At 43.8% G+C, this 12620-nt stretch overlaps 1 protein-coding gene across 1 annotated transcript in view; it reads right to left on the reverse strand.

The window, feature by feature from the left end:
• large2 (LARGE xylosyl- and glucuronyltransferase 2) overlaps positions 1-4005 on the reverse strand; it is a 163687-nt gene extending 159682 nt beyond the window's left edge. The window contains exon 1 of the mRNA XM_061738909.1: positions 3617-4005. The gene's annotated coding sequence lies outside the window, so the exon portion shown is untranslated. The remainder of the gene's footprint in view (positions 1-3616) is intronic.
• Between the last annotated feature and the right edge of the window lie 8615 nt (positions 4006-12620).

The following is a 12620-nucleotide window of genomic DNA, read 5'->3' on the forward strand; positions in this document are numbered from 1 at the left end:
AAAATCATCTTAATATGCAAAATCACGCTCACGTATCAGTAAGAGCCTCAAAAACTCAGTGTCAGCCAGCGTCCACACACTGACATGCATCGCTGCTTCCCTCCACTCACCTCACTAACCGCAGTATTAACATAAAGTGCTTGTGGTGAAGTGTGAAATGGTTCTGCGGCAGCTGGCGGCCAAACTCCGGAGAGTCATCAGGATTTTGGTCGCACACTTGAAGGACTTGAGCAAATGTCAACGACGTTTTTCATTTCCTGAATCAGATTTCACACTTTGCGGATGGGTTAAGTAAGAAGTCAGTCAAGAGGGCGACGACCGCTCGGGGGGGTTCACGGCGCTTCGACACACCTTGTAACAAGTAATGAATATGTAAATGACACATGCAGGAGAAAAGTTCATCTGACTCATTGCACAAACTGATATGAAACTGAGTGAAGCAGGGCAGAGGTGCAAGCAATTAAAATGATCTGAAATATCTACTGTTTTCTCAGGGAACGTTCCTTGGACAGACAGCTAGGTCAGAGCAAAGAGGAAGAGAAATCCTCAGTGCATCTAATCCGCCAAATGGTGAACCGTGCAGAGGCTTTAAGGTGGTCCATGAGAGTGAAAGGAAGCTGCAGCCCCAGCAGCAGGGTGTTAAAGAAGTAACAGCTGTTCCAACGGGACCCCCGAGGTTAACGGCGGATGTGCAGATGCTGTTCACGGCGTCTGCTGGCTGGTTATACGCAGGGCTGTGTTCTCGGACAGTGGCTGGATCTGATGCCGGTCTGGGCAGCGTCTCCTGTCAATACAACAGGACCATTTTGATGCCAGGACTTTTTTTTTTTAATTCAACGCTGGCTATTTTATTGTGGTCAAAAATGCCATCTAACCCGTAATTATCGTGCTGTTATCTGCTGTTTTTAATGCATAATGACCTTAAATAGATCTGTACGTGTGTAGAACCCCCAAGCTGACAGAGCAGAGCTCCATAAACATCCAACATGGTGACGGAGCAAACAGAGCAGATCCTGTGAGAGCTGGAGCTGATAAATGTTGCACAGTAGTTGCTTTTACTGAAATTACAGAAATCTATCCATCTGCTTTGAAAATGGTCAAGAAGTAGCAGCCAGAAATACACAGAAGGGTATAAAATTGTGCTAATTGGACCAATCGCAGCTGCTGCGATCTGCGTCGCAGCTACATTCCTGTCAGGCTGCAGCTACGCAGGCCTGAGCAAATTAATCACTTTTTAACTGTGGTTTGAAGTTTGCTTCTTCATGATCACAAACACGGTGTGATCAAGGACACAACAATCAGTTGGCCACATGTTCTGAATGACCTGCTCTCCTCAGGGATCCACTACACTTGGCCGTGCATGAGTGAGTCCTTCCCACTGAGTGGAACCAACGACTTGAGCAGCTCTACAGCACCAATGCTGCTCTGAATCATTTTTGTTCAGTCTGAAATTGCATTTACAAAATGTAACTGCTCTGGAAATTTCAACATTTTTATTTGAAGTCTGGGAGGAATCGTTTTAAATAATCTAGAATTGTATTTATTTATTTTTTTCATAAACCAAGCAGTCCCACAGCTACGTCCCACCTACATAGTAACAACATTGATCACCTAGAAGAACGTGTCAACACAGTCCACCCTTCGAAATCAGGCCATTTTAATCCACTTCCATATGTTAATGGTACAGCAGCGGTCTAGGATAAAACCAAAAGCCTCAGAAACGATGACTCCCTGACAAAAACAGGGGAGCTGTATGCAATGGGATTTTACAACGCTGGAGTGTGGATAATGATTTATCCTGACACTGTGCTGTAATGGTTGTGAAATGTTCATTTTAAGGGGAAACGACACCAGTGTGAATGAGGCTTAGAAAAAAAAGAATGTCCTGCCCCCTCCTACAGGGCCGATGGGTAGAGTGGAAACAGTCGGCGTTACAGGAGTCCTCACACGTCTTACATCGGCTTTGGTCATAAATTTTGAGGTGTGACAAAGAATTTTGGCCAAATGAGCTCCCCTCTGCAAAGCAGCCAACTGGTTGTTCAGTTGGAAGAGTTAAATCTGGCCCGAGGACGGATGAAGATCCAGGAGGTTCTTGAAATGCTGCTGGTGAGAACCTCTCTTTCTGTCTGATATGTAGCAGCCGAGGGGCGGGTGGGCTCGCTTCCACGGAGACGGGGTCGTTCCTGTCATTCTGGGGTCTTTATTTTAGGACGGTAGCGGAGCCCAAAAAAACTGATATAGTCACAGCCAAAATTAGATGTCAGTGGTGGTTGCTGTTGCAATGCCCTCAAGTGGCAAAGAATAAAGAGACTTTACTTGTAGATGCATTTTTCTATGAAGAATATTGGTTCATTTTCAGTCAATCGAATAAACATTAACTTCAGTGTCTCCATAATGCAAGTGTCCTGCAAATGTTGTCAAACATTTCTTGTATACAGTAAATGTAACTTAGCAAATAACTTTTAATGCAAAAAAAATGCCATTTTGCTGGTCTGAACAGAAGGAGTGCAGGTACCCTGAATGCGTCCTAAAGTGTAGTACCTGAGTACTTGGATGCAGTCTCACCATTGTCGTTTAGCATCAAATTTTCCAACTCATTTATATTCAGACCTTTTAAACTTCTTGTTGCAGATTACAAACAAAATTATCCTAAAACAGTGTTGACTAAATAAACGAATGGATCTGTTCATGAACACCGAGAGGAGGGGTTTGTAACTGGAGGACAGGTGCTCAAAAGGGCTTTTGCATGAAAAATCTCTAACCTTGGGTTACTATTTAAACTGTTTAAAGGATAAGCGTGTTTTCTCTGGTTTTATGTCAGTCACCGCTTATGGACTGATGCAGAAAGTGCAGCTCGTTTATTTTATCACATCCTCCGGTGTTCTTGTTTTCTTTTATTGTTGGGTTTTTCTTAATCGTCTATTTTACCCTGCAGCTGTCTGAACAGCTGATTTTAACAACGGGGGAAAAAAAGTATTTTTCCGTGTGAGAAGGAGAGGGAAGCCGACTGGATGAGTGTGTGCTGCACCCGGAGATGGTTTCGGGAGCACATCTGCAGCAGCTGGAAGACTGTTTCTAGGATTTATGAATCCAAAAAGAACCGGGTCAGTGGTCAGGACCTCAACACTTTACACATTATTAAACCAGTTACAGCACAATGTTCCACATGTTGGCTTGGTTGGTGAATGATGTCAATAAATATGAGGAGTAATGTGCAGTTATTTAAGCTTTTCTTGTGAATATAATGATTTCTGATGAAGATTTAAAATAAAAGCCTGAACATGTGGTGGGTGGTGTGTGAGAGTTGTGGGGGGGGATATGAACATGGTTCAGCAGATAAGAATGTAGCTCAATTAGACCTTATCCAACAAGCAGGTCACATGGACCTGACACACACACACACACACACACACACACACACACACACACACACACACACACACACACAGACACACAGACACACACACACAGTCAGACACATAATCCATCAGGAGCAGAACTCGCATCACTTCTGTTTAAATGATGCGAGATTAAAACTGCTTTCTGCTCAGTCTGATCCCTCACTCAGATGCTGAGCAGTTTATCCGCCACAGAGACACAAAGTGAAAATCCTCACCTGTGTGTGTGTGTGTGTTGTGTGTGTGGTTGTCGAGGTTCTTGCTTCCACTAGTGTTCTGGTCCACGGATCATTCCATATCCTAATCCGGTGGGTTGTAAACCATTCAAAAAATCCACTCCGATTCACAGGGAGACCTCCGCAGAAATAGTGGGAGGCATTTCCTCCGCTCCCGGAGGTGTGTGTTGTGCTCTGCGTGTCAGCTGTGCTGGAGGAGGCAGAGCCCCGGGGAGCCGGGGGGAGCCGGGCAGAGCCGGGGGAGCTGCTGCGGAGCTCAGCCCGGGACGGAGCGCCCTGGCCGTGCAGGAGGAGCTGAGGCTGGGGCTGTCAAGTCCAGTCCCCGCCGGTCTGAGGCTCATTCAGGAGCCTGCTCGCTGTCGGTAAAGCCGTTGCTCCTGCTGGAAAGTGAGGAGGCTGCAGCAGCACGGAGCCCCCCCTGCGAGGACAGGCCCCGCCCCCCGCGCAGGCTCAGCCAATGGGAGCCCCCCCTGCCAGGACAGGCCCCGCCCCCGCCGCACAGGCTCAGCCAATCAGAGCGGGCTCCTGCTCTCTAACCTCCCACCCCCGTCCCTCTCTCTCCCAACACTTCGCTTCACCGCGGGAGTCAAACCCATGGATGTATTATTTAACGTCAAACCCCTCACGGAAAAGCTCCAACACCGGTGTTCTGCCAATCCTTGCTACCTGCCGAGAAATGCTACTTTGTGGTTCTGCGCATGCGCACAGTCGATTTTCAAAGTTTGATTGCCATGCTAAATTAATAATATGGGATGTCGAGTATTTGATCCTTCAAAAATACACTACCCATGACATGAATTGCATTACACTTTGTGAACATTATACGATAAAGAGAAAAAAAACCCAATTCTATCGCTTTACTTGATATTCATTCAGTCATTCAGCTTTATTTAACCAGGCAGGTCATTGAGAACACGTTCTTATTTACAATGACGGCCTGGCAAGAGACAAGGACCACTTGGGGGAAAGGAAGGGGTTTAGGGAGTAAAACACAGTAAAATTGTAGCTCTGCAAAGGTAGGAAACCATAGCATTTTTTTGGCAAAGCAGCAAAAAATGGCAGAACACCGGCTCAGTCACGCATGTCCAGCCACAGAGACACGTCTGTCCACACCTGACCGACCCACGACTCATTTCCTGTCCCCACCTGTAGTTCAATTCACTGCAAATAGTCCATGAGTCAGACCAGATATCAGTACCACTCAAGGTGACAAAACCTATTTATGATTTTTGAAAAGATCCATGTCTGTAGATGATATTTTGGTATGATAGCCCTTCCTGAGTGGCAGCTGTATCATAGTTATCAGCTCATGAAGTCACCCACCCCCTTCAGAAAATTATATTTTAGATGCCGGTACATATCCTGGTTTAGACTCATGCACAGGATTTCTGTAAATGTTTTACAATATTGTCTTTGGTATCATTTTAAAGGGGACCTTTTAAGCATTCATTGAAGCTAAGATGTGAATCTTTCTGACCAACGATAGATGATGACATATCCAAGGTTTTCACAATTTTATGCTCAGGAACTTTATCCTGAAATTATTCCTGGCACAAATCCACAAAGGAGCAGTTTTTTGTAGATTTATGCCCGTGTCCCAAAGTATTTCAAAATGAATTTATATTTTTCATGAAGCGATGAAATGTCTCCCTTGTTGTTTAGTAATATACTGTTCATAAGATTTCTACGTTTTTACATTGTAAACAGTGCACCTTTTTAGAGAAAATATGATAAAGCAAAGCCTCTGTTTTCAATATTATCGATGCTCACTTCATTAAAAAATAAAGTCAATCATCTATTCACTAGTGTGAGACATACGTTTTGTCTCCAGCATGTCCAGCAAATAAAAGGACAGCTAAGTCTAGTTTCTGAAGAACTTTATTTTTCAGTCAGCATTATTCATGAGCAGCTGCTCTGATTGGATGAGGTGAACGCCGGGACACCACCTCCATATGACCGGATGATGCACATTCAAGCACATTTCATCACGCATGGCTGCGGCTGAATGCATCTAAGTTTTACTGCAGATGAGCCACAACGACCCCACATGAGAGAGAACAGGCCAACGTTGATCAGCTGAGACCTGAACTGCTTCAGCAACAACACGTTGTAGGCAGGTATAGAAAATCAATAAGTGGAGCTTCAAACAAACTATATCACTTCACTTTTAACTTTAAAAGTTTAACTTTAAGTTTAACTTTAACTAAGTAGCCTATACCGCAGCCAGGTTGAGCTAATCATCACATATTTTTTGTCTGCTGGTCTGGAACATGCTGGTGTGTGTGTTAACATAATGCCAAAAGGGAAAGACATCAACAACCAGCGTGGAGTTCAGTGTTAAAGATGTGTTACAACTGGGAAACATCGAGGATCATTGTCAATATTCACAGGATTTGATTTTTGACTTGTTATCCATGAGTTTATTTTATTATTTATTTTTTATTTTTTAAGTACTGGACAACAATCTTGAGCATACCAGCAAATCTACATATAAATCAGCTTAAAACTAAATAAATACAGTTTAAAACATTGATCAGTTTAAAAGAGCTGGGGCCTCATTTAAAATGGAGTGCGTAGGAGTCATACTAAAAGTGCACTTACACCCAAAAGCCGAAAATGCCGGGCGCAAAAAAAAATCCGGATCAATAAAACCATGTGCACGCACACCTGCACGCAATGTTCGCTTTATAAATCACAGTCCAGCTGGAATTGCGCAGCTGAATCCGCCTCATATCCCGCCCTCTACACGCCCACTTCATACCAAAAATGGTATGTTTTTGCATATGAATGAGCCTACTGAGCATGCGCAGTGGCTTCCTGCAGCCTGTTTGGCTTCAGGATGAATGAGAAGTATCCAGCCACCGTGCCACTGAATTTCCCTGAGATCTGAGATCAAGATGTTGAGGATGAGGTGGAGAACAGGAAAACAACATTATTTGGTGGTGACAGTAAAAGTAGAAAGAGTATATAAATAGTATAAAATAATTAAAGCGAGTGAGTGGCAGCACGCCATTGCTGCGCTAAACGCTGTGAGTCCTCCAGCGCAACAGGGGGGACATGTCCCCCCGTCTCTTCAAAATCATGTTTTTGTCCCCACTTTTTACAGTTTAAAAACTAACGGTAGGCTCAACCTGTAATTGCAAATCACCAAGACACTGTGCGAAGGCGATGCGAGAAGCGGAGGACGAGGTTCTCGGCGTGTCCTGAGTCAGAGTCCTGACTGACGCTGTGCTTCACACACAGAGAAACACGATCAGCGCTATTATATTATAAGTCTGATATATGTTGTGATATGTGATGATATTATTAAGAGTATGACATGAATCGGGCTTCATTTCACCACCTCACAGCCTGCGTCGCCAGTTCCCCGTGTCTTAAGTAAATTCTTACGGGAGGGTCCGGGTTGCCGTAGGGATACGCAGATCTTTCGGTTAGTTTTTTCTTTTTAGATCCCAGCCTTTGCGTAGAAGGTGGCTTGCGCATCTTTCAGGCCCTTTTTGTGCGCAAGCAAGCTTTATAGATGAGGCCCCTGTGCATTACTGAATGGCAGGGAACTTCTGTGGCGTGAAGCAATACTTTGAGAAAAGACCAAAAAGATTCAAGTTGTTGCTATTAAAAGGTAAAAATAGAGGATATTGAATCGAGGGGACACATCGTATTGCACACATGATCATCAGTTGTTTTATTTTTTTTTTTTAAATAAAAATGACACTGTGTTCATCTGTGATGGTGTACAGGTCTGTTCATTGCTGTGTAGCCTCACAGCAAGAAGGTCCCTGGTTCGACTCCGGGCCCGGCAGGGTCTTTCTGTGTGGAGTTTGCATGTTTTCCCCGTGCTTGCATGGGTTCCCTCCGGTTCCTCCGGTTTCCTCCCACAGTCCAAAAACATGCATAGTAGGTTAATTGATGATTCTAAATTGCCCGTAGGTGTGAGTGTGTCTGGTTGTGTGTTTATATGTGGCCCTGCGATGGACTGGTGACCTGTCCAGGGTGTAACCCCTGCCTCTCGCCTGAAAATGGGCTGGGATAGGCTCCAGCAGACCCGCGTGACCCTGCAAAGGATAAAGTGGGTATAGATAATGGATGGATGGATGTGTTCATCTGAGGTTAAATTTGCCTCATACTAAGGCCCATGATCATAACATACGTACACTCACACAACTAAACAAACAGGACTAAAAGGGGCATTGCTAACCATTACAAATGCCTTTACAAATCAAAAGTACAAGGTTTCCAACTTCCAACTAGCTTGAGACAGCTAGCGTTTGTTTAGCAGCCTTTGCCAAAGCGACGCAGTTTCCAGAAAAAAGTGTCAAATATTTGATAGTTGTTTTTTTGCTTATACCTGACCAGTCAGTGAGAATGAAATTCAAACAGAATGTTGTCACACAGTGTCACCAGCTGAACCCTGACTGGAACCATGGTGTCAAAAACAAGGGGTCTGTGGGCCAATCGTCCCTTGACTTTCAACACGGGTGTCCTAAATCCCGTCCGTCCCTTTTCTATACCAACAGCAATTCTCTGCAGCGTCGCAGGGGTCCACAGGAGCCAATTCCTAGCCAGCAATGAAGCACAGGTAGGGTGCACGGGAGGACCACACAGACACAAAACAAACGTGATAGGAAGCTAGAGTATCTGGTGAAAACTCACTCAAGCACAAGGAAAACATGTCAACTCGAAACAAAAAGGCCACCCCTGGGACTTGAAAAAAATACTTTTGAATGAAATCCCAATTTGCTGCTTCTTCTGTATTTATAGCCTACTGTTGTTCAGTCACTGCTGGTTTTGAAATTTATTTCAATATGTTGAACATATGAAAGTGGAGGAGTTGACCTATTAAAAAACCTTTCCAGTCCAGACTGGACCAATTCACAGTCAAGTGTAAAGCAGCAGGGATAAGAATCAGTACCTTCAAATGTGAGACTTTGACCCCGTCCACACGTAGCCGGGTATCTGCTAAACCGGAGATATTTTCCTACGTTTGGACCTGTCATCCACATGAAAACGCAAATAAACGAAGGTTTAAAAAAACTCCGGGCAAAGTGAAGATTTTTTTAAACTCTGTTTATGTAGATGCGTGTAGACGGACACAACCGGAGTTTTGCGTTTTCGAACGTCAAATTATGCGCCAAAACAACAACAAATCTGCTCTGACGTGCGCCTTTTGTTTACTATAGAACTATAGATGATCCAGCATCTGTAGCTATTAAAGGAGCCGTCTGTAAGAAATGGCCAAAACTGGTACTGCAGTCACTTTCAAAATATTGTTGAGCGGCGTGTCCCCTCCCCCTCCTCCCCCCGACCAGAGGTTGCCAGGTAGGCTGCAGAATGCAGCAGGAACGTAGGCTGCCATGGCTGCGATAATTAGAGCCGAGCTGGCAACCCGGATGCAGAAACAATACTGACTTGGTGATTGGGAGATAGGTGGAGGGTGGAGCTTCAGAAACAATACTGACTTGGTGATTGGGAGATAGGTGGAGGGTGGAGCTTCAGGCCAAAACAAAAAATGACAACATAAACATCAGTTGAGGGCTGCAACTCCTCTTTTTAAACTGGAATATCCTGGCTTGAGTGCTGTTGTCAGTGACATAAGTATTTGAAATGAACATGATTTTTAAATGTCTGTTGACATATCGGGGTCATTTTATGATTTGTTTTATTATTGCTCTTACATACAGCTCCTTTAAATAAATGGTCTCTGGTCTTGACCACCGCTTACTGCGTTACACCGACACAGAGCCTACGCCGTAGGGTACGCGGCGACGCGCACCCTACGCCGTACCCTACGGCGTATGGTACGGCGTAGGGCTGCGTCGATAACGCGGCAGCTCCGTGGCAGGACACGGGGGGGAGAAGGAGACACGCCTGCCGGGGAAGCGGAGCCGCGGAGGTGCAGCTTCCCCGGGAGCCGCAGATTATCTACAGGTTTGAAATGCTTATGAATGTGGTGGAAAACGCAGATCTTCAGTTACGTGTGGAAGGGTTTTTTTTTTTAAATGATGTAATGTGGATGCAATTTTTTTATAAACGGAGGGGGGAAATGTTCGGTTTTAAAAATACCCGGCTACGTGTGGACGGGGTCTTTGATTCTCAGGTGAAAAAAGGTAGAATGCCCTCTCTAGGTTGGAGATGGGGAGCTGGCTCAAAAGGAGGAGATTAAATATTTCAGGGTCTTGTTCACAATAGAGGGAATGATTTTGCAAAAGATGGGGCGACCTCTAGAGTACGGTAGACTCTGATCTGGTTTGCTCTGGTGTAGAGGTCTGTTTATTGGTAGGTTTAAGTTGCAACCCTCCCCTATGGTCACCAACTGTGGGTAATAATGACTGAAAGAATGACATCACAGACACGAGCGTCTGCAATGACATTCCTCCACAAGGCGGCTGGACTCTTCCTGAGAGAGAGGGTAAAAAGTTCAGTCATCAAGGAAGGCTTGGAGAAGAGTCACTGCTCTTTGGACCTTTCCAACCAAGAGAAGACCTTGAAGCTGACCCACGACAAATGATGGGAATATATTTCTTAGCTGGCCTGAGAACACCACAGGTGGATGGATGGATGGATGGATGGATGGATGGATGGATGGATGGATGGATGGATGGATGGATGGATTGGATGGATGGATGGATGGATGGATGGATGGATGGATGGATGGATGGATGGATGGATGGATGGATGGATGGATGGATGGATGGATGGGCTTGTTTAAGTAAATACATTTGTTTTGTTTAATTGTGAACACTTTTTCTCATGGAATGTTTCACCTTTGATGTGATTAAATGATCAATCGCGGGAAATGAAGATCAATAAACAAATTAACAAACATGTCTAACATTTAGCATATTATAAGGGTTGTTTTACTCAGAAATATAGATTCTCTGCTGTTTTGGGGCCGAAACAGCTTTATTCAAAACTTTTATCTAGTGATTTTCCCACCTCCGTAAAACATTCTCTCAGAAGGAGGTCATTGCAGGCATTGGCAGATATCTTTCACATACAGATGTGGATAAACCACGCTTATTCCCTCCGAATTAGTTAGAGAAACAAATTACTACATCTCCTCCATCCAGACCCATCATTCGCTTTCACTGGAACTGAGACTATATTAATAATTCACTCAGTCCTTACTATTGCTACCCACTTGTCCCTGTAACCCCAATAAATCAAAATATCACTCATCAATCCCTGGAAGAATTGCACTGCCAACATCTACGTCACCACCAAAATCTCTCTCCACTCACAAAAACTTGGACTGATCATGCGTGAACATGACTTTCAGATGTTTTCAGATATGGTTTTGGTTCCTGTGAAAGAGCTGAAACAAGATTGAAACACTGAAGCAAGAGCAGAAACTCCAAGGCACTCTCACCTGGCAAAAGTTAAAAAGCCTTTATTGTAGCAGCTCGGATACATACACCTCTAAAATAACTCTGTTGACTCCTTGATGTAGGCTTGTTTCCCGAAACGCGTCAGAGTTTTTTAGATGTAACCAAGCCGCTACAATAAAGGCTTTTTAACTTTTGCCAGATGAGAGATTTACCACCACTCTCATCTGTTTCTCCTGTTTCTCCTGTTGTTTCATCTGACTTTTCCCATCCAAAGAGCACCTCAAACGGACCACTTCTGAGTCCAAGAAGCGCTCCTTGATAAACATCGTTGAAACGCTGAAAAGTCAGACACACCTAAACCACAGTCACATGACGCCACATTTCAGAGCTGGTTTGAAATGTCTGCACTTCACAAGCTCAACAAAACTCTTGAATTGTCCCTTTCAAGCATCACATCCCCATCCATTACTCCCACCCCCTGGTTCTGGGTCCTCCTCCCTAAAACGACACCGTAAAAAGACAGAATTAAGTGTCCGTTGGTCTTCACATGGTTGTTTGTTCTTGTATATATCAACATGTTATAGGGGACGTTCTTCCTTTAGAAGCTGGCTTGAAGGGTCAGAATGACCTTAAGAGTTTGAGGATCAAAGAAGTATTTCATCATACATATATGGTGTGAAGAAATATATATTTACCCACCAAAGGTCCTACAAAATAAACTTGTGACTGTTAGATAATGCAAACCCACTCGTGATATGACTGGGTTTACAGGAATCACTACAATGTTATAATACTTCACTGACATGGTGTTTTTTTAGAGATCAAATCAAACATAACATCTGAAGAATAATAGCTTCAGGTCTTTCCTGCACGTCGTCTGGCTGAATCCTGAACACGACTCAAACTCTGCTGTTTTTTTATCCAGCAGTGACAAAGGGATATTTCCTCTACAGAATCCACAGAACGGTCTGGATCCTCTGGGAATCAAGGATGGCGCTTACATTTCAGATTTTCTTTAAAACCTTTCACTATTGTCGTATCTCTCCTGACACCTGAACACAGGATAGTAAATTATTCACTGTCCAATACTACTTTTGAGTTTACACATGTGTTGTTACTACAAGTTCCTTCAACTGTTCAGTGATATATAGCAGCATTTATTTCGCTTTTGAACTGATGTGAGAGTCAAAAAATAAATTCGTTTTTGTGAAAATAAAGTAGCAAATACATTCAGGGATTAAGAAGTAAGAACAAGTCAGTCAGGCTTACTTATCTGTGATTCTAAAACCGCTAATCTGTTTTATTTATTTGTATTTGTATGGCACAATTTTGTCCATAAACTTCACACAAATGGGTCTAAATAAAGGCTGCTTTCTTGTACGTACTTGCGTACTTGTGTGTACTTGAGTTCTTGTGCCTACTTGTGTGTATTTGCGTTCTTGTGTGTACTTTTGTGTACTTGTACATGAAACGTCATCATCTTCAGCCAAAGTTCTGTTGTAGCTCTCAAGAACACATCTGACCAAGAACAGAAGAAATACCCGGATATGTTCTCGCACCGCCCGTGTTTTTGAGGATGCATCCAGTTTGATCTAGTGTCGACTTGTGTCGACTGTAGACCATGAAGTATCCCAGAATGCACTTCACACCAGCAACCAAAA

The sequence above is a fragment of the Cololabis saira genome, chromosome 2 (assembly GCF_033807715.1).
Source record: "Cololabis saira isolate AMF1-May2022 chromosome 2, fColSai1.1, whole genome shotgun sequence".
NCBI lineage: Eukaryota > Metazoa > Chordata > Actinopteri > Beloniformes > Belonidae > Cololabis > Cololabis saira.